General features: G+C 41.3%; 1 protein-coding gene across 21 annotated transcripts in view; it reads left to right on the top strand.

The window, feature by feature from the left end:
- Positions 1–576: 576 nt before the first annotated feature.
- PTK2 (protein tyrosine kinase 2) overlaps positions 577–21,792 on the top strand; it is a 239,852-nt gene continuing 218,636 nt past the window's right edge. For 9 of the 21 annotated variants that reach the window (XM_087890946.1, XM_087890944.1, XM_087890943.1 and 6 more), the window contains exon 1: positions 577–876. The gene's annotated coding sequence lies outside the window, so the exon portion shown is untranslated. Of the gene's footprint in view, positions 877–7,346; positions 7,474–21,792 lie in introns of all 21 variants that reach the window. The other 12 variants (XM_087890933.1, XM_087890932.1, XM_087890930.1 and 9 more) reach the window with 8 other exon arrangements.

Below are 21,792 nucleotides of genomic sequence, written 5' to 3'. Positions count from 1 at the left end.
CACTGAAATGCAATTACTTGCCAATGACATGTAAGCAATAGTAGAGGCTGGAGAGAGCTGGATTAGCAACCGGTCTCTCCCGGCCTGTCCTACCTCACAGGGGGGGTTGTTGGAAAACCCAGCTGGGCAGCTTTTGCAAAACAATGTGGGGAGGGGGGGGAGGAGGTTCATTGTAAGCACCTGGCTTTGCACTACGACGTGAGGGGGAGGGGAAGCATTTGAATGGGAGGACCTGAGGTAAACTCCACCACCCTTCACAGCGCCCTCTGCAGGGGAGACGCTGAACCCTCAAAGCCTACCCCGCAGGGCTGTTGTCAGGGAAGGAGGGGGGGGGGAGAGAGAAGCTGTGGAAAGCTCGTTCGGCACAAGGGCGGGGGAGGGGCGAGGAGGAGAAGGAGGAGGAGCCTCTGCCCCCCCTCCCCTCCCCTCCCCTCGCGCCGCGCGTCCCGCCCCCTCCTCTCTCTCTCTCTCTCCCTTCCCCTCCCCCTCCCGCTTCTCGCAGCCATCTTCGCGTGGCGCCGCGCGTGCGCGTGGAGGCTCGCGCGCTCTGGCGCGCGCCAGCCGGGCGGCCGCGCCGTCTCCCAGCGTGCAGCGCGCCGGGCGGGGAGGGGAGGGGCGGGGAGGCAGAGCGTGAGGCAGAGTCTGAGGCGAAGGGGGAGCGGCCTGGAAGCGGCCGCCGGGCGGGACGGCGGGAGCGCTGGCTGAGGAGGAGGCGGAGGCGGCCGCCGGGCATCCCTGAGGGCGCGTCTCCCTCGCCTTTGGCCGCCCTTCCTTCCTTCCTCCCTTCCGTCCATCCTCTCCGCCTTGGGCCGCCTCACACACTACACACACACACACACTACACACATACACACACACGAGCGCACAGCTGGACCGGTGAGTGAGGGGAGAGCGTGTGAGGGGAGGAGGGGGGCGTGAGGGAGTGAGGCGGCTGCGCCTTATGGGTCCGGACTCCGGAGGGGTCGAGAGAGAGAGTGGGGAGGGGCCCGGCACGTGCGGTTGAGGGGAGGGGAGGGGGGGCTGCCCTCCTGCCTCGGCGTGTGGGCTAAATGGAAACGGGGTGAGGGGGCGACGGGCGGAGGGACGGCCTTTCTCCGGCGGGTCCCTCCGGCTTCTCTCGACCCGGCTTCTCCCCTCCCCTCCAGGGAGAAAAAGAGGCCGGCCGTGGGTGGGTGGGCGGCGGAAATGCGGCTCCCTGGACCTGCGGACCCTCGCTCGGGAGGGAGGCAGGGAAGGAGGGCGGTGGATCCGTCCGCGCAGGCCCGGCTGTGGGCCGGTTTCCCCCCGTCCACCCCCCGGGACTCGAACCCGGACCGCGTCCCCCGCCCCCCCCCCTTCGGCGGTCGGGCAGACGGAGCGGAAGCGGTTGAGGTTTCTGCGGCGGCTCCTCTTCCTCTTCCCCCCCCGCGAAGACTTTCTGGTTCTTGGAAAGAGGCGTCCGGGGACTGTCGTGTGTCTTTCGAAGGAAGGGGGGGGGGAAGAAAACAATACACAAAAAAAGCCCTGATTTGCCTTTCCATCCTCCGGGTTAATCCACGGGTGGACGGGGAATAAAAAACGAGACACGGGTTGAAACTTAAGCCTTTGGCTCCCTGCGACACGGTCCCTTGGTTTCCAGCCCTGCCAAAAAAAACAAACCCTTCCTGGTTTTGAACCCGGTTTAGTTCATCTTTTCTCCCTGGTCCTGCTTGTTGTTTTTCCTCGTTGCAAGGTTGGTTGTGTATTAACTAGGACTACTGGTAGTCCTCGACTTACAACCGTTCGTTTAGTGACCATACAAAGTCACACCGGCAATGAAAAAAGTGACTTGTGACCGTTTTTTCCACACTTACGACCTTTGCAGCATCCCTGTGGTCAAAATTCAGAGGCTTGGCAACTGGTTCATACTTATGTTGTTGATTGTCCCCGGGTCATAATGATGCCCATTTGCGACCTTCTGACAAGCAAAAGTCAGATTCACTTAGCAATAATCAGGTGACTAACTTATCAACTGCAGTGATTCGCTTAGCAACGGGTATGAAATGTTGGGCTCAATTATGGTCTTAAATCAAGGACTACCTGTGCTTTTTGGAAGGCTTCCTTCCCTTCCCTGTTTTATTCCAAGTGCTGTGGCGCACAGTACAGGTAGTCCTCGACTTACGACCATAATTGAGCCCAACATTTATGTTGCTAAGTGACATATTTGTTAAGTGAGTTTTGCCCTATTTTACAAACCTTTCTTGCCACAGTTGTTAAGTGAATCATTGCACTTGTTAATAACTCAGTTAAGTGAATTTGGCTTCCCCATTGACTTTGTCAGATGGACCATGAGCTTGGGATATAGCAACAGTCATAAATATAAACCAATTACTGAGCATCTGAACTTTGATTACATGATCTGGGATGCTGCAAAGGTCATCACTGAAAAATGACCATGTAACTTTTTTCAGTGCTGTTGTAACTCTGTATGATCACAAAACTAACTGTTGTAAGTCAAGCGTTACCTATATTACCTGGACTACTTTGTGGAAAGTGCTTCCCTTTCCTTCCCTGTTTTATTGCAAATGAACACAATATGCACATGATATAAAAGCTGAACACTTTTGGCGTAAGATCTGAGTCCAGATAATGCTGTGTAGCAGAAATGCTATCGGTTGTGATTTTGGAGTGCATTGTTGGTGATGAACATCTGTACTGCAAACTTTCCAATCCCCTTTCCCACCCTGAAACCCACATCTGGAAGTAGTTTAGATTTTCTTTCCCCTAACAACATCCTTAAACAATAACCAGTATATACATGGCATGATTAAATTTATAAACAGATTACTTAAGCTCAGAAAAGAAAGGAAGGTAATATTAATTTGCTCAGTCGTGTTGTCTGGCAAATCTCATTCTAGTTATGACGAAAGATGAATGATTGCTTCCTTGCCCTTATCCTCTTCCTTCTGGACTCAAGTCAGTTTATTTAGCTTGTCACAACTGCTTTCATTTTTGCTGTAGGCCTGATACTATAACTCTTGGCATAAATCTTAATGTAATATAATTAAGCAAGACAACAATTGTTTCCATTGTGTACCTCTAATGTAGCTGTTTGCATATTTAGGATCCTGTGATAGAAACCATTATCTGTGATTCTCCCTCTCTTTGTAATTCTTAGGACTTATTTTGATGCAGCAGTGCTCCTCCATCTTTTTCGATATTCAAGGCAACCTACACCTTTGCAGGGAGTTAACAGATGCCAACTACAATTTGATTTTAAAAACCCTAGCTATCATTTATATAAAGCAGACTGTCAGTGAATAAAGGTTAAGAGAGGACACAGATGTCCTCCATTCCCCAGAAGTGCTCCAAGTGCCAGACAGTATTAGGCATTTAATGAACTGAATGGGGAATTGGTGACCCATGCTACTTTCTGTGTTGATATGGGCAACAACTGCACCTGCTAAAATTCCCTTCTCTGCACCACAACTAATTAGGTATTTAAGAGCTTTTGTTCTTGATTGTTCCTGGTTACCTTAGTCCTGTGGTGATGAAATCATATCCTGTTTTCAAGGAAATGGCCTGGTATTAAGAGCCAGTTTTAATAATTTCAAACCAGAAGAGACTAAATTTTTGTGTCTTCCAAGGAGATATTCAGTTTGTAGCCATTTTCATCATAAATGGTAATCCTTTTCTATTTTTGTTTTGATAGACAACTTGGAGGATTTTCTGAATGTTAATGTAACCTAACACTTAAAGAAATGCTTTGCACACATTTTAAAATTATTTTAGCTAGATTAGCATATTTTAAACGTTAACCTAAATTTATACTGAATGCTGGCAGAGTTTACTGGTTAAGAACTATGAACTTGTAAGAAGCCAGTTTGGATAATAATTTAACTTCCTAGAAAGGTATTGTTTGGACTGGGATATCCTGTGGTTATTTGAACATAGGATCTCTTGCCCTGTGTGTAATCAACTAGAGATTGGGTCAGTTTGTACATAACAGGAAGCCATGGATTCCTGCTCTGTGAGTGAGTTGTGGTTATACTGTAGCTCCTTCTTTCCTTTTCCTTCTGTTTTGCATGCCAGGGAAGGAAATGTGAAACTTGCAATTTCAAATAAATCACGTTTCCTATTAAAACCAAAGTGCAGAAATTATGGTTTGTTTAAACCAGTTTCAGAGTCTGGTTTGTTTTCACTGAGTTATATCCAGCCACAGAGCTCCGAGTTTTGGCATAACAGTTGCAACATGATGTTGGAAGGTGGAAAGCCATGTTTTCTTGACTCCTGATTCTTGGAAAGGAAAGGTGTGAGCCTGGGGTTTATTATGTCTGGATTGGTCATTGCAATAAAACAGAATTACAGACTATCAGGATTGGGCATTTACTTTTGAGCTTGTTGAAGAGAGAGATAGAATGAAACCGTAAGACCAAGGACCGTTTCCACATGCCACAGAAAGATGAGTTTCTAAAAGCTGAGCTGAGCTGAGTCTGATGATTTCACACAGAGATTCGTTCAGTTTTTCTTGTAGTATGGAAATTGTCTGGTATTGTCTTCATATAAGCTTTGGGGATTTTTTGGGGGAGGGGGGTGTTCCTCCTAATCTAGTCTGCAGCTTTGGCATTCCTGATGGTTTCCCATCCAAGTATTAGTTTGGTCTAACTCTGCTTAACTTGCAAGTGAAGGCAAGTTGACCAGATGCTATTACCTGTAGTTATGCACACATAATCAGGAGAGAGAATACTTTAACATGGCCAGTGTGGCCCTCTCAGTCTCATAATTTGCACATCACATCTTATCTTTCTAGTGTGGTGGCTGTAGGGGTGAGGGTTTTTCTGGTTTTGCCCATTTAGAATGGCCCAGGTAGCGGATGGCTTTCTTATGTTATCATTTCTTTTGTACCCACCTAAATAACTGTCCCTTTCCCAGGTGATTGGGAAGATTAATCTATAGCTTTGCTTTTATCATTTGAAAGCTAATCTAAAACCATTGTTATATTTTATAAATGCTACTTTTTCTTCTCTTAATGAAAAGTATTTTATTATCAAATGCCTGAGCAGAAGTTAATTGTATTTTTCCAGAAGCAATTACTGAATTGAATAACTTTGCCAGTGCATTTTAATAATCAAAAGGCAACAATTTTTAAGTTCTGTTGTCATTGCTCAGTCCGTCTGTTCTTAGTAGACTTACAAGACACAATCTATTAAGTCCAGTTCTGCATGCATGCAGTATTTGCTTCTTTTATCCTTCAGATGAGCAGCTTTCATTTTCAGAAATTCTGATTTCTTCACTCTTCTCCTTTTCTCCTTTTTTTCTTTGTGGACTATTTTTTTTTTGGTTTAATTTTCTAAAAAAATACTTTTAGTATTTAATTTTTTTTTCTCTTTTAGTCACTCAAGTGTACATTAACAATAGTTAGTTTTTCAGGGGAAACTCAAAAGAGGATTTATCCTCTTTTTGTATCAGAATAGAGTTTTAAAAAATCTTTTCTCTTGAGCAAGGAACATTAGTCATCATGAAACTTTCTTTAGGTTTGGTTTTTCATAAGTTTGCTTTTTAAATTTTCTCCCATGGTTCCCTTTTTTGTATAAGGATGTGCTTGGAAAGTGCTAGAATACATATATGAATATCTATATCCTTCCTTCCTTCCTTCCTTCCTTCCTTCCTTCCTTCCTTCCTTCCTTCCTTCCTTTCTGTGATGGGGTATAAACTATTGTCTCTGCAATACTGTAGAAAGAAAATTAAGAGGCATAGATAGGAGCACTTCCTATTCCTAGCTTGGTACTAAAAACTTCCTTTGTTTTTTTGGGAGAAGGGGAAAGAAGAGCCTTCCTAAAACTGAGTACCTTTGCTTCAGTTAATAAACTGGAAAAACTGGAATGAATTGATGGAAACTAGTCCCAGGACAATGAAACAAGTTACATTTGTTTGTGGTCTAGTGGATAAAATAAGATTCCCCAAACAAATTAAAAAGTTCTCTAATGCCAAACTGCTTTTAAGTAGAAACAGATTCCAAAATTTTCTCTTTTTCCTAACTGAGATACTGCTGATTCTTTTTTTGGGGGGTGGGAGGGGGGAGTTGACAAGTTACCCTTGCTTTATATTGTTTTTGTAGTAAACATTTTGCTCTAGTTTTAACATACCCTGAATTGTAGACTGTAGATATGACACTGTACAAGTAGTCTTTGATTTAAGACTACAATTGAGCCCAAAACCAAAATTTATGTTGCTAAATGAGACAGTTAAGTGAATTTTGCCCCATTTTACAACCTTTCTTGCCACAGTTGTTAAATGAATCACTGCACTTATTAAGTTAGGAACACGGTTGTTAACTGGATCTGGCTTCCCTATTGACTTTTCTTGACAGAAGGTCACAAAAGGGGATGGCATGACCCCGGGACACCGCATCCGTCATAAATAAGAGCTAGTTGCCAAGCACCTGAATTTTGATCATGTGACCATGGGGACACTGTAATGGTCAAAAGTATGAAAAACAGTCATGTCACTTTTTCCAGTGCCATTGTTACTTTGAACAGTCACTAAATGAACTGTTGTAAGTTGAGGACTAGCTGTAAGTGACACTGTAGTTGGCAAGGATATGAATATGAAAAGGGAAGCACAGGGAATACAGTGCATATTTTTTTCTTTGAGTGGCTTTTGTATTTTTCTTTACGACTTAGCTTCTAGTGTCAGCAAATTGGTCAGTCAGTGATAGTTGATGACATATAACAAGAATATCAAAAATATAACAAAAAAGAAAAGAATACCAATGTTGAAAATATTATAGATTCATTTTCAGTTTCTGTATAATTTCAGAGAATCTCTGACATTACATTAAAGAGAAGGTGCTGCCATTTCAGTTTTCTATAGTTTCAGCTGCTTAGAATCAGAATTTTTGGATGGGGGGGGTATCTGTATTGAATTCTACTTTAAATTTAATCGCAGATGGGATGTAAATTAAGGCCAGGTAAATAGAAAATACTAGGGCTGTGCAGTGACTTCAGATTCAAAGGCAGGAAGATCCCTTTGAAAATGCAAAGAATGCAGTACAGCTGTGTGATCCCAGGGAGATGGACACTTGCCTTAAGGTGGTGCAGGCAGGTGCTCCCTTCATGCCTCTCTGTGCAATCAAAGCATCTTTTTGCCTTTACTTGGCAATTCTAATTCCAGGGACCCTGAAATTAAGTAGAAAAACATAACTTGATTGCTTATCTGTTTGTAAAAAATACCATAATACTGAACTCACCAATTGGAATCTTTGTTTCTATTTTTTAAAATGCATTAGACAAAAAGTAACAGGGCTGTTCATTTATTTTCTAGCCTGTAACTACTTCATTCAGGATAATAAATTGAGACAGTATATCTCTTGTATTTTTTTCTGTAAGGCATATTATATTTCTCTTTGTGGAGAAAGCCTGAAAAGTTCCCATTCTTTCCAGCTTGCTTTACAAATGGGGTTTTAGAAGTATTCAACAATGGGGAGCTAAGACAAACCTCTTTCAGGATTGTATGGTAGGTGCTATATGTTTTCTATTGTTTAATTTGTTTTTTTAAAAAAAATATTTGGGATAAAGTTTGAATAATATTTATTAGGAAAAGTTAGCCGTGAGTGAAATCTGATTTCCCCCCCCAGCTTATTGTTTAATTATATATAGCTAAAATTAGATTTTCTTTGTGTAGTTTCACCTTTGGAATGCTTCCAATACCTATAGCCAGCTATTTTTTAAAAATAGATTGTACAGTACTAAAAGTAGCTTGTTTGAGAAGATGTTATGAAGTCTCACTGACTGGAGGACTACTTCATTCAAAATGTAAACGTCAGTTTTCCTGTTTAGTTACTACAAAAACATACAATTCTTCATCAGGCCCAAAGAAAGAAATGAAGTATGGAAAAAAGGCTTCTTGAGAAAAAGGTAATCTGCATGCTGAGTTCAGAATTGTGTCTTCTCTGCTGGTGGAAAGCCTTGTCATCTGCAAGTCACTATGAAGAAGTTGCACAATATGTGTTCAAGCTTAAAATTCTATTTGATATGTTGCTTTCAGAGCAGGTCTTTTCTAGAAAAAAAAAATCAGCTGTTGTGATGGTTATGTAGAAAGCATGTTGGTGATCTTATGGAAGATGGTTTAAATCCTCATGAAATGTGTAAATCATTTATTACTTATATTTATATGGCTGCCCGTATATAAGTTGATACATGACTTTGAATGACTAACTAATAATCCATTAAAATTGTCCAGACAAAAAGAGCACGTCACATTTGGGGTAACTCAAAGGCACACAATTATCACCAAGATGGGTTCACACCAGTGGTGGGTTGCTACCGGTTCGGTCTGGATCTTGCGAACCGGTAATAACGGCAGCGGGAGGCCAAGCAAAGAAGGCTGCAAAACTTGTGACAGTTTGGCAGGATTGGGCCATTCATATATTAAGAGAGATTGGTTCCATACTAGAAAAGGCATGCTTTCCGAATCCTGCTGAATATTATTGTTTGATAGAAATGACCCAGAGCAGGTCATCTTGTTGGAACTTATGGAACAAACAGAATAACTTGGAGACGAGTCTTGCAAATAACCTTGTACTAATAAAGGAGAATATTTGTAGCTCAGGGTTGAAATGAGGGCTCCTTGGTGCCTCTGAGCTTGTTTGTTTTCTTGCAGACGTTTCATTACCCAAACTAGGAACATCATCAATGCTACTCTAGTTATCTAGTTTGGGTAATGAAATGTATGCAAGAAAACATGGAAGCTCAGAGAGCATGAAGGACCCCAAAAACAATTTTGTGCACTGAAAAGAGCCTTATAGATGATAATTAGCACCTTGAATTAAATCTGGAAGCCCTACTGGGAGTCAGTTCAGCACACAAAGTAACCGTGTTATATGGGTGTACCAAGACATATTCATAAGTACTTGTGTGGCTGAATTCTGGACTAGCTGTAGCTTCTCAAATCTTCATGGGCAGTCCAGATAGAGTACATGGTACTAATCCAGACAAGGGGGAGGGGGTGACAAATCCTGAGTAACTGTGAGAAGGGCCCCCAGATGAATAGGTGCATTTGACATATAAGATGAATTTATGCAAAGGCTGTCTGAGTCATTGTTGCCTTATGCTCTTTGAACAGGAGCTGACAACCTTCTAGAAGGACTCCTAAACTGCAAACCTATTTTGCTTGAAAGTATATTGCCTCATTTAGAACCTCTGGCCCTGATCAGAGGGATGGGAGTCCCAAACCCACAGCTACTCAGTCTCTTAGGCTTCAGCAAATTACTCCTCATTTGTTTATCCACAGCTTCTAAGCCCAATTACCTGTCATTTCCTGGGAGGTTTTGGGAGGCATGTGGATCTAGAACACAGCATCCTCAGGATCAGCAGGTTTGACCTTTCCCCAGATAACTAGGAAATAACCATGTTTTAGACAGTTTACTGGATTTGAGACCGGAATGTAGCTCAGAGTGATTCTGAGCAAGTTTATCTGTAAATGTCCCTCATAGGGCATTGTAGATGTTCCTCTGGCCCAATTGCCAAGCATCCAAATTTTGATTGTGTGACCCTGGAGATGTTGCAATGGATCTATGACAGTTCACTGCGGCCAACTCGCCCTGGGGCAGGAGTTACACTAATATCAAAGAAATGGTGGAATAGAATCATTAAAGAAAGGATGCAAAAGGTGGGACAGAATGAAATGTGAATGACCAAAATTAAAATGTTTTATTTTAAATAATTAAATTGAATTGTTAAATTGTCCCGCAGCGAGTTGTACCATGGCGAATTGGCTGTGTCGAGTTGCTCCATTCTGTGGTCATAAGTCACTTTTTTCGGTGCTATTGTAACTTTGAATGATCCGTGAATGAATGTACGTCAAGGACTACCTGTACTTCTATACTGATGATGCCCATGGAATTGTTTTCAACTTTAATCAGATAGAAATTTGAAAGGGGAGATAATGGGTAGAAACAACAATGTGGGATATTGACGCAAATGTTTATGAGAGCCTTGCTGTTAATGGTACTTTAGGATATTTCTTTTTAAAGAAGACTTAATAAAGACAGCTTGAGGGAATGGCTAGGCAAGAGGCCAGAGAAACCAAGGTCAGTGTAGAAAATGTAACTAAACCAATGAGTCATATCTTTTTTCCCTTTTTTTTGTGAGCAGTGAAAGTTAGGTCATCGCAAAGTACGTAACAGGCAAGACTTTTACAGATTGCAACAGCCATTGAATCTCAACAGATTTCAAACATAGGAAAGTTATAGTGAGTGTTAAAGTTGAGTGCTCTACCCGACTCTGTTGTTACAGCCTCAAACCCTCACAGCTTCAACCTCAAACTGTTTACCATGGACCTCCGTAAAGGGGGCGTGCATAAGCGCATCAGTGTGCGTACTGTCCCTGTTTTACTGTCCCCATTTATCTGTATTTACTTCTTTTGTTCCTGTTTATGTTCATACCTATATTTGTTATCTTGTACATGTTTGACAAACAAATAAAATAAATAAATAAAATAAAGTTTGTGCTTTGTAGTTGTCTGAATAGATAAAACAATTTGGTGGGTTTTCCTTGGAAATTGTAAGTGCTTTCCAGAAAAAGAATGCATCATCTCCAGATTTGTGAACATTTCTATCCATAGACTTCCTGTTCTTTTCCAAGAGAGGAGAGAGTAGATGAGGTAATAAATTCTAATTATTTCTTTATGGTAAAAGACCAGAAACAACATACAGCAGTAAGCAAGTAAAAAGAGAAAAGTACCTGATTTGGATAATAAAACATAAATCTTAGGTGATGTGGTGTTGGTATTCTAGATTTGAGGCTCTTCTGCATTTATTCATCTTAATGTCATTAGCAATTTAAAAAGGAAATGAAAAATAATCTACGCTATTATAATCTATGGAATAAACAAATAGACATCCAGGCAAACACAATTACAAAATCGGCAGTAAAACTCTACGCAGGCTTGAAAAATAGATTTAAGAGATTGGCAAATTAGTTAATTAGAGGTGGGAAATATTAAATCATGTAGCTAAATGGTAAGGATAAAATATAAACATCTATTGTGTGATTTGTATATCATTTCACAGATTGTTTTTTATGCAGTCACATAGATAATTAAATTGGGAAGTAAACTCGGGAGTTTCTATAGCACACGGGTGTCAAACTCGCTGTGTCAAGTTGCTGTCATGTGACATTTTGTGATGTTTTCCCCATTCGTGGAGCTGGGGTGGGCGTGGCCTACGTGTGATGCATCCGGCCAGTGGACCGCCAGTTTGACAGGATGGGCTTTGTGATGATAATATATCAAGAACATTGTCTTTTGGAATTACAGAGCCTTCTCCAGCACTGTTGAAATGAGATTCTTCCTGTCTAGTATGGATAACGTTATCCACATGACACTCATTTGTTTAACTTTTAAAAGGATGTGAAGGAAGGAAGCATATTGTGATTTTGACCCCTCTCCCTAACTATTTTTATGTTGCTTCTGAGAAATAAATAGTTCCCATTGAATATTTTTTTAAAAAATATTTTTTGATTAAAACTGCTTTCTTTTTTACATGCTGTAACTAACATGGAAAATACTGAAACTGTTATTGTATTGACCATTTTATGTATTGACCATTTTGTGATGTTAACCGACCAGTCACTTACATGAGATGGGAGACTATGCAAGTATAATAAATAAATTAAACCAAGCCATTTAAAATGGATAACGTACGCTATTAAGCACTGTTTATTTTTGTAGAAGATTTTTCTGTTTATGTCAGTAAAGAATCATCTTGCATTCAGCCCCTTGGCCCACCCTGCATTTACACTACTTCCATCAGCTACTGTTTATAAGGTAGCTGGTCAGTTGCCTTGTATGCCATCCTCTATCTTTTTATTTTAGAGGGCCATTCTGCAATGCATATATTACTCCTGACATATTTGAACATAGAAATAGTAACAGTGGCTGTAGCAGAGCGGGGGTAAGGAACTGAGTCCTAATTGGCATTGCTTTGTTACTGAAAAAAGTGTGTAATAGAAAATGAATAAACCAATAAAAAGAAGTCTCCACCGTATCTTCAGTTTTTCAGACGAGGCCAAAACCAGACTTTTCCACAGAACTGCTTGGGAAACGCAGCTTGGAAATGGCTAATAGTAATGCATGGCCTCCCTCCCCAAAGAAGGACATCATTAACTTTAAACTGATTTGACACGAGGGAATTTTAGAGTAGGGTGACTCTTGTATTTTTATTGGTTTTGTCTAGTCTGCATCAATTTTGTGGGCCTGGATTCATCTAATGACAAAATGGTTAAAAGAGTGATTGCTGGACTAAGGATATAATTTCATATTAATTAGGTTTTTAATGATCAGGTTACTCAAGTGTAATGTGTAAATTATTGTAGCAGTTTGATGACACCTGTGTTACAAATAGTGTGCCTGTAGATGAATAGAGACAGCTGTGTTATTAACAAGGAGGCTTTTGTCAACCAAAGAATAAAGCTTTTCATATTATTCTCAGATTCTGTCTTTTAAAATGTTTTATTATCTAAAGCTAAAATACAGGCTTTATTTTATTATCTCCTTTATTGATATAATTATGGATTTCAAAACTGAGTTATTTTCACAAGCATTTGAATGTGTAATTCTATAGTATCCTTACTGAATACTTTAAAAACCTATCTCCTGGGATTACTGTATGTGGTACAGTAAAATCTCCATTTTGAGCTCGACTACTGGCCCCTCTATGGACGTGTCGTTTTCTTTATGAGGTCAGCCAGGTGTTGCCTCCTGTTAAGAAATGGGGTACAGCAGGGCTGTTTCACAAAGTGCACTGGCATGAGCAAGCATGCCTCCTTGAAACATTATTAGAGAGTCCTTTGCAGAAAGCTTAGTTGCAGCTGTTTTGAAGGCTTTCCCTGATTGTCTGCATATTATGTGTCCATTCAGACAACGCTTCCACTGGGACCGAGCCTGAAGTGTGGATCAAAGCAGTCGGTGTGGAGCCTTTCAGAGCATGTGGCTGCTTTAATGCTGCAAGGAAGAGTGCTTCACTGATGTTGATGCAATTTATGAAATATTGCACCCTCTTCAAATACTTTCATAACACTTCCATATAGCTTTAATTCCGAAACCAGCCCCTTTGCGCTTCTTTTTGCTGGGAAAATCAAGATTCAGAAACATTTCAATGAATGAATAAAACATTACTAGTATTAAAAGGCTTTTGTAACCTTTTGATTGTTGACTGCTGTGTTGAAGAAATGGACCTGTATATTATTCACAACAAAATCCAGGTTAGAAGTAATGAGACTTATTATGGGTGAAGCAATTTGAATTTTTAGCCTTTTATCTTAATTGATATTAATCCCCCCCCAAAAAATCTGGATAAGCTACTTAGTTACTTTTACTTTTGTTCCTGGAGTGTGGGAAAGTACTCTAGCGTATTAAAGCTACTCAGGTTGTATTCTCTATAGATGATGTTGGGATTGTTGAGGAATTAGGTATAAAGGACTTTGAATATTCTATTGTTATTGGTAGCAAATATTACAGGTACATTATTTATATACCATTTGCAGAAGACATAGAAAATACTTCTTTGCTGCAAACTAAAATTTATTTGGATTTTGGTGGCCCAGATCTGGTAGTCTTAGTTATAGTCTTCCTTGAGCCATTTGCCTTGAGCATATAAATATTCTAACTGCTGTATGGAGTGTGAAGCTGCCTGTGTTCTTGCTCTCTTGCATAAGATAAAAACTCAATTAATTATATCCTTCAGGGCAGAAGGCTGTTCTGACGAAATATTAATTTAATTGTCATTGGTACATTAAAGGTTTTTTAAAAGAATATTTTAAAACAAACTACACTACCAAAATGTGTGATATCTATGCTTGAAGGTGACTCTGGACAGTATGAGGACTGTCTGTACCAATTCCAATATTTTAAAAAATCACCTACAGATTATTTGCCCCTTTCCTACCTGGTTAATTGATAAAAACAAACAAAAGAATTGTAGTTTCTGTCTGGAAGAATGAATATGAACAAAAGGAAAGAATGTATTGCTAGCCAGATGAGAGGTCCCAGTCTCAGAATCCTCCCCGTCCCTGTCTGCCTGATTGTCAGTATTTTAATCCTAAACATAGATCACACTGGCATCCTCAATAGTTTTCTGTAGGATACAGAATAAAAAAGTAATGTATTATGCATGGATCCTTGTTAAAAAAAAAGACCCTTTCCTTTTTTATATTTAAAGGGCTAAAAGATGGAAGAATATCAGCAAGCAGATCAAACCGGCCAGTTCAAACCTTCCTTTGCAGCAAAATAAAATGTGGACTGCATCAACAGTACACAAATTCACAATGAGATAGAGGGTGCACCTGCGCTCTCCAGTCCCCAACAATATAGCAGGCTCCTGCATCCTAAAATACCCACAAATAAAAGGGCACAACAGATTACACAGAGTGTGATTAGGAAAGAATGGTAACAAGGCCCAAAATTGCAAAAAAGCAAATCAAAGCATAGAACTTTTGGAAAAGATAATTGAACCATGTTGATGATGACTTTGCTGAGTTTAGACATTCATAGTCACACTGCACATGGCCTTCCGTCCTATAAATTATGGAGTTTTCAAACGGCTTTTTTTTAAAGAGGAAGACGCTTGTTTTATATGTAAAGGCACATTGAATCCCCATTTCAGCAGGAACCAGAGACATCCATATAATGCATGAGATTAAGCAGTTAAGAAGAAGCAAGCCAGCATGTACTGAACATTTGCATTTCATCACTTCTGTGTGAATTTAACCACAGTCTTGCATGCACATGCACAGTTGTGTATTTTTGATGTCGCCTCCGGCATTCTTTTTGCTTTTCTATTGAAGGTCACACCTCTCAGCCTGATGAGAATCAACTGCTTCTTCATAAGAATTGTTTTGATAACTTTGTTACACACACACACACACACACACACACAGAATTTACTTGGCTTCCAGGGAGTCAGGTAATGTGCAACAAGTATGGAAGGATATTCATCTTTTTTTCTCTGTTTGGTATGCTGCTGACCAGAACATATCTAACAAGCCTCTCCCATCCACCTAAACCAAGGCTTGGGAATTAAGGTCTTCAAGGATTTGAAGAACATTTATTCTGTCTCAAAACAAGATCTGAAATTAAAATCCTCCCCCCCCCTCGCCCCATCTTCCAAAGCATTGGACAAGACATAGCTAAAAGAGTTAGATTAATTAGATTGTCAGAGAAAGTAACACTAGGGCCCGGGTGCCAAAGATGCCATGTCACGTCATGTGACGTTTTGCTGTTTTTCTCATTCGCGGAGCTGGGGTGGGCATGGCCTGCGCGTGACTCATCCTGTCCACAGGCTGCCAGTTTGACACCCCTGCACTCGGGTCTGCTGGTGAAGGCAGGTAAAAGCAACTACTGTTAAGTAACAGGTTTTTAGTACCATGTCAATTTCTTCTGAGACAACAATGGTCTCAGTAGTTCTAAACATATAGCATGGCCATGAAAATGTTTTTGCACTGAGCAACCAGATTTTATCTTGTTTTGTTTTGTATTTTTGTTATTTATTACATTGTGAGCTGCCCAGATTTGGTTTGGAAGTTGGACTGTGCCTAAATTAAATTATATAAATGAATATAAATTGTGCATCTAGAAGTGCTACGAGGGCCAGCAGACTAGAAATTAATTGGAATAATTCTCACAAATATTTAGAGGGAGGGTTTGGGGGAGGGATGGAATGTTCTTTTAACATAAAAAGCACAAGGGAATGGGAGTCAAGGTATTTTTCTCTCTTTATCCAGTGAATTCAATCAGTCACCATACTGCGCTAAGGGAAAACACAGTCTAAACCAAAAATAAAGTAAAGTAAATGGGCTTGGATCTGTGGAGGACACATCGGGGCAGATAGGCACCCCAATACTTAGTACCAGTCGCCCTCAGTCCAGCAGAATTACTAGTCCAGCTTTGAGTCCAGTTGTCACTTTCAGTTAATGTATGGTTTACTCTTCAGTCAATCTTTCTCCAAAGGCAGAATCAGAAACGTTGCCTCTGTGTCAAGTGCTCCTTAAATCCTCTTGGTTGGCTCTGTAACTTCACTGTGATCCCTGTCCTCCAAGATTAATGCATTATGGACATGAATGATCCCACCTGCTGTATTGGTCTAGACAGGAGAATGTGAAGAACAATTCTCCAGTTGCAAGACACATGAAAACCTCCAATCGCAGTTGCAGAAACCAAACCAAACCCAAACCACCCAAATTCAGAAATATTTCTGAAATGCATCCACGTTTTGGTGAAATAAAACACTCCCTGAAGCTTGCTTGTTATGACTTGGATACAGACTACTTGAAACTAGCCATTCTGGGGACAGAACAGCTTGTTCATGGAATGTTCTGCAAATCCCATTTAACTATCATCATCTGGGCAGGTAAACCATTCACTAACAACTCTGTTTTGCCTGGATTAAGCTTCGGTTCCTTGGCTTTCATCTTGTCTGCATTTGTAGCCAGGCATGTCAGCTATCTAGTAGAGATCTAAAGTACCAGAGGCAGGATGAAGCATCCTAGAATTGTACAATTCAACTACAGTAAGGAACTTTGGAAACCCTGTAGCCAAGGGTTATCCAACTTTGGCAACTTTTAAGACCTGTGGACTTCAACTCCCAGAATTCCTCGGCCAGCAATGCCTTAAAGTTGTCAAGATTAGACACCCCTGCTCTAGCCTGTTGCTAGTGCAGTGATCCACTTCTACTGCATACCCAAGAGAAGGCCATCTACTCTTGGTTTAAACATTTTCAGCAAAAGAGGAATTGCCCTCTGAAACAGTCTGTTCTGTCACTATACAGTTTTACAGGAAATAGTTCACAGGTCCAGCTTTCTTATAATTTAAAATTCATTTTTATTTGTCCAAACTTTTGGTACGAGTTTGTAAATGAGTGAAGGCAATATACATGTTCCAGGATAAAGTTTCAGGATCCAATTTGAGTTGGTTGTTTAGTTCAGGGGTCCCCAATCCCTGATCTGTGGACCAGCACTGGTCCATGGCATACCAGCAACTGGGCTGCGCAAACAAGCGGAGCCCCATCTGCGGGATGCAGGCAGTATGCAAAACCACACCCCCTTCAATCTGTGGAAAAACCTTTTTTCCATGGAACTGGTCCCTGATGCCCAAAAGGTTGGGGGATGCTGGTTTAGTTGAGTTAGTTTTTGACCAAGGACATCCATTCAATTTCTCAGCTACTAGGATTGTTGGCTGAGCAGGGACAAAAATAGCCAGGGAAATGTTTGAAGTCTGGGAAATGGGCCCTTTGTCAGGCAACAGGAGTTCTGATTTACCACCCGTTTACCAGGAACTTAGGAGCCAGGTCGTGAGAGCATAATGAAGCAGCATGATCAATCAAGTCTCCCTGCAGCCATCCTTTTTCTCCAGATTAAACGTAACCGGTTCCTTCAACTGTTCTTCATCAGGTTTTCTTCATGGCCTCTTACTATCTTGCTTGCTCTCTTGACACAATATTCTAGGTCCAGTCTAACTAACCTGGAAGGAAGCCAGGTGTGATGTTACCAAAAGCCAGAGAAATCCAGAACAATCGAAACAGGGCTGTATCCTTTTCCTGGGAAAGATAATTCAACAGGGTGACCCAAAACATGGCCCAAATATGGATTGAAATGGATCTAGAAAACCTTGAAAGAGGATTTTTAATCATTTACTATACTTCTATATTGCCGTGATTTGCAGGAACTCACAGCATTCTCCATTGTGGGTGGAGACAGCAGCCAGAAGTGGATGGTTCTTGCCTGTTCAGCTTGAAGGACTGAGACTGTTTCAAAATAAGCTCCCCCCCGTTGCTAGGGATCTCCAGCTTTTTCTCAGTCCTTCAGCCTGGACAGTCGTCTCAGATTGTGCTCTTACCCTTTTGGACTTTGTGGTTTAAATTGACTAACATTTTGGATTCTTGGACTTGCTTCTGGCATTGAACTGTGAATTCTTGGGAACCTTGTCCTAGGGATATTGTTCCCTTCCTTCAGGCTTGTTTGCCTGTGAGGATATTCTTTCCCCCCCTGTCTCTTTTGCTGGACACTGACTCCGTTGAACTTGTAGGCGTTCTGGAGGGACCTTATTCGTTGGTCGGGGTAGGGGCGCTTAGGCGTCCACCAGAGCTCTCTGCTCCTTGGGATTGGCTTGCGGTCAGGAGTTTCGAGCTTCAAATCTGCTGTTTGGGCGGCACAATTTATCATCTGTCAGGGAGCCGCCTGCAGCGTGGGACCACTTGTGGAGCTTCGCGCTCCCATTTCACCCGCCTGCCTTACAATTTGGGCGTTTGCCGACATGCTCTTCGATGGAGCGTTGATTTGCTGCCTCAGGAGCTTCGCGCTCCACTGTTTCAACGGCCGGCAGCCATTTTGAAAGAAATTTTGGGCTGTTTGTTTTTACAAAGCCTGGGTCAAAACTCAACAGCAGCTAGTCTCCTGTAGGAGCTTCGCGCTCCATTAACCTTCAGGTGGCCATCTGGAGACTCAGAAGCTTTGTGCTCCACTGATTGTTATTGGCGGCATATTGAATCATGAAGGGAGCTCAGCACTCCATTGCTAGCCTGCCGGTCACCATTTTGAGAGTCAGGAGCTTCGCGCTCCATTATCGGGCTGTTTGGTGCCATTTTAAGATTTCAGGAGCTTCGCGCTCCCAGGCCTCGTAGTAGGCTACATTGAACCGGGCTATTTATTGCCTTGCTCCTTACAGCTCAGGTCATTAGGAACCTTGGATTTGCTCCTATTTGGACTGTAAGGAGGGGATTTCCCCTTCAAAAGTCGCTTTTCTGGTGGCTATTACCTCCGCCAGGCGGATTTCTGAGATCGACGCCCTTCCCGTACATAGTGACCTTTGCATTTTTCATTCTGACCGCGTGGTCCTTCGTATGGACCCCACCTTCATCCCAAAGGTCAATATGGCTTTCTATCGCACGCAGAACCTGGTCCTTCCAAATTTTTGTCCGCACCCTACTCACCCTTTGGAATGGCGCTGGCATACGTTAGATGTGCGGAGGGCCTTTCATATTTATCTCAAGAGGACTGCTACCGTTCGCAGGACGGAGTCCTTGTTTGTTTCTTTTATTCCAGTGTCCTTAGGTTCCAAGGTCTCTTCATCCACGATCGGCAGATGGATTTGGCAGACGATCGCCAAGGCGTACGAACTGCGTTCCTTGCCACGACCTTCCCGTCTAACAGCGCATTCCACGTGCAGTGCGGCTACTTCCATGGCCTGGCCACGCAGGCGTCCTTGAACGAGATCTGTAGGGCGGCAACTTGGATGTTGTCTTTGTCCTTTGTGAGGCACTATAAGCTGGACCAGTTCACCTCGGCGGAGGCGGCATTTGGCCACAGGGTTCTGCAGCAGGTTCTTTCTGATGCAGAGACTTAGGACCAGACTGGGATCGCCCATAGTTGGGACACAAAGCTTTGGTATGTCCCACTTCTGGCTGCTGTCTCCACCCACAATGGAGAAGGGGCGTTGGTCCTATCTGATACGCACCTTCTCATTGGGTGGAGACAGTAGCCAGCCTCACCCTAACATTGTCTGGTCTCCTTTTTAACCTTCCTTTCTTTCTACCGAGACGTCGAGGCTGTTGTTCGTCTTCGTAAAAGCTGGAGATCCCTAGCAACAGGGGAGGAGCTTATTTTGAAACAGTCTCAGTCCTTCAAGCTGAACAGGCGAGAACCACCCACTTCTGGCTGCTCTCTCCACCCAACGAGAAGGTGCATATCAGGTAGGACCAACACCCTGTTTGCTACAATAAGAACAGTAAAAATAGAATTAAATGGAAAAACCACAAATCAGAATCTATAAGAAAAGAAAATGGATTACTTCCCAAATAGTCTGCAACTTTTTTACTGACTTCTGAGAGGCCATCATGATGATTAGCAATCAGGCTCTGGGTGGGTTGGGGGTATTGTCCAAATACAGGAACTGCAACTAGAAAACATTGACTAATAGTTCTACCTACACTTCATGTCTTAGAAATGTGGGTCCATTGATTGAATTCATCAGGGAACATGGATCTGGCAGGCTGCTGTCCTAGAATTATTTAGTTCTTTGATTGTCATTTTGTTTTTTTGTTTTTTCAGATGTTGCATTACACAGTCGTCCTTCACTTATGACCATAATTGAGCTCCCAATTTTTGTTGCTAAGTGAACCATTTGTTAAGTGAATTTTGCTCCATATCACGACCTTTTGTGCGACAATTGTTAAGTGAATCACTGCAGTTGTTGAGCTAGTAACACGGTTGTTAAGTGAATCAGGCTTCTCCATTGACTTTGCTTTTCAGAAGGTCACAAGGGGTGATCACATGACCCAAGGACACTGGAACCATCATAAATATGAGTCAGTTGCCAAATTTTGATCACGAGACCATGGGGATACTGCAACAGTCATGTGAAAAATGGTCATAAGTCACTTTTTTCAGGGACGTTGTAACTTTGATCGGTCACTCAATGAACTGTTGTAAGTAGAGGACTACCTGCAGTTTCCTTTAATGATGCTAGATCACTCCTTGTAGAGTGGAATCTGTACTTCTCTAGATGCAACTGAATATCTTTTTTCTACCAAATGTGGGAAACATTAATTAACCAGAGTTAGTTGGTTGAACTTGACCAAGCAACTAGTTCACATTATTGAAATAGGGGAAATAGGGTTGTGCTCTTGTGATGCAAATTCCACCTCTTTTGCATACAAGTCCTTTATTGTCCTATTTGTACAAAAAGTGGGTTAGGTTCTTGTCAACACAAGGCTAGCTGCTTTCATTGCTTGCCATCCATCTCTTGTGTTACTAAGTCTTAATATGTGAAAGTCATTTAAAGAAGACAGACCAAGTGGGGCCTAATCATTTCTTTAGATTGAACTGACAGATCTGTAAAATCTTAGTCATGCCAAATTTCTTCCCTTTACTGCTAAGTGTCTAGCCATCCTGTCATTGGAAACTCCTCACGTTTCTTCAGTTGGTAGTTGAATATTGCCTTTTCTTCATTTGGCACATTATGCATGCTAATGTTTGCTCAGCATGGAATTTAAGAGCCGATAGAAGCATACTGTAGGTCAGGTTAGAAAATGAGTGAATAAAATATATATCACATTTGATTAATTTGTAGATTTGAAATGTGGAAAAAAGTTGTTCCTGATTATTTGAACTGTGACAGCATTTCTGTAACACGAACTGTGTAAAGATTTTGGTCTAAAAATTACTATCTGAGATGGCTTGTATGTTATTAATACATTTTAGGTGGAGAGGAAGTAGAGTAGGTGAACCAGATTGCAATATATATATTCACTCATATACCCAAGATCCATTCAATAATTTACAGTACCAAAGTATGGAAACTTAACCATCAGGGATAGTAAGAAAGCTGATAAATTTGGTTTGGTAGATATTTCTAGGTATTCAATAAAATAGCTTAAATCTAATATGGAAAAGAGTGCCTTTACGGATTGATGGTCTGGCATAAGGGAGGCATAATCTCCAAATATTTTGCTTTGAAAATAAGAAATATATAAGAGTAATAGAGAACAGTTTTGGAAGGAAAGAGCAGGAAAACCAACTTTGTGCATAAAGAATGTGTGGTCGTTTCTCATGATTTGATGCTTTAGTTCAAAGTGAATAAAGTCCTTTTAACTTAGTCTGAGTTCTTTTTAGGGCTTAAGACACATTCCATGTCTCGATAGGAAAAGCTAACCAGAAAAGAAAGTCAAGCCTGGGGAACTACAGTTTGAAGCACCTTCAAAACTCTTGGGTGTGGCCTTTAGAAGCTTCCAGAAATTGTTAATTGAAACTTTAAACGTAGCAGAGAAAATGCATTTAACATATG

This window comes from Pantherophis guttatus, chromosome 3 (genome assembly GCF_059756535.1).
Source record: "Pantherophis guttatus breed Tessera chromosome 3, ASM5975653v1, whole genome shotgun sequence".
Classification (NCBI taxonomy): domain Eukaryota; kingdom Metazoa; phylum Chordata; class Lepidosauria; order Squamata; family Colubridae; genus Pantherophis; species Pantherophis guttatus.
This window is presented reverse-complemented; position numbering and strand designations above follow the sequence as displayed.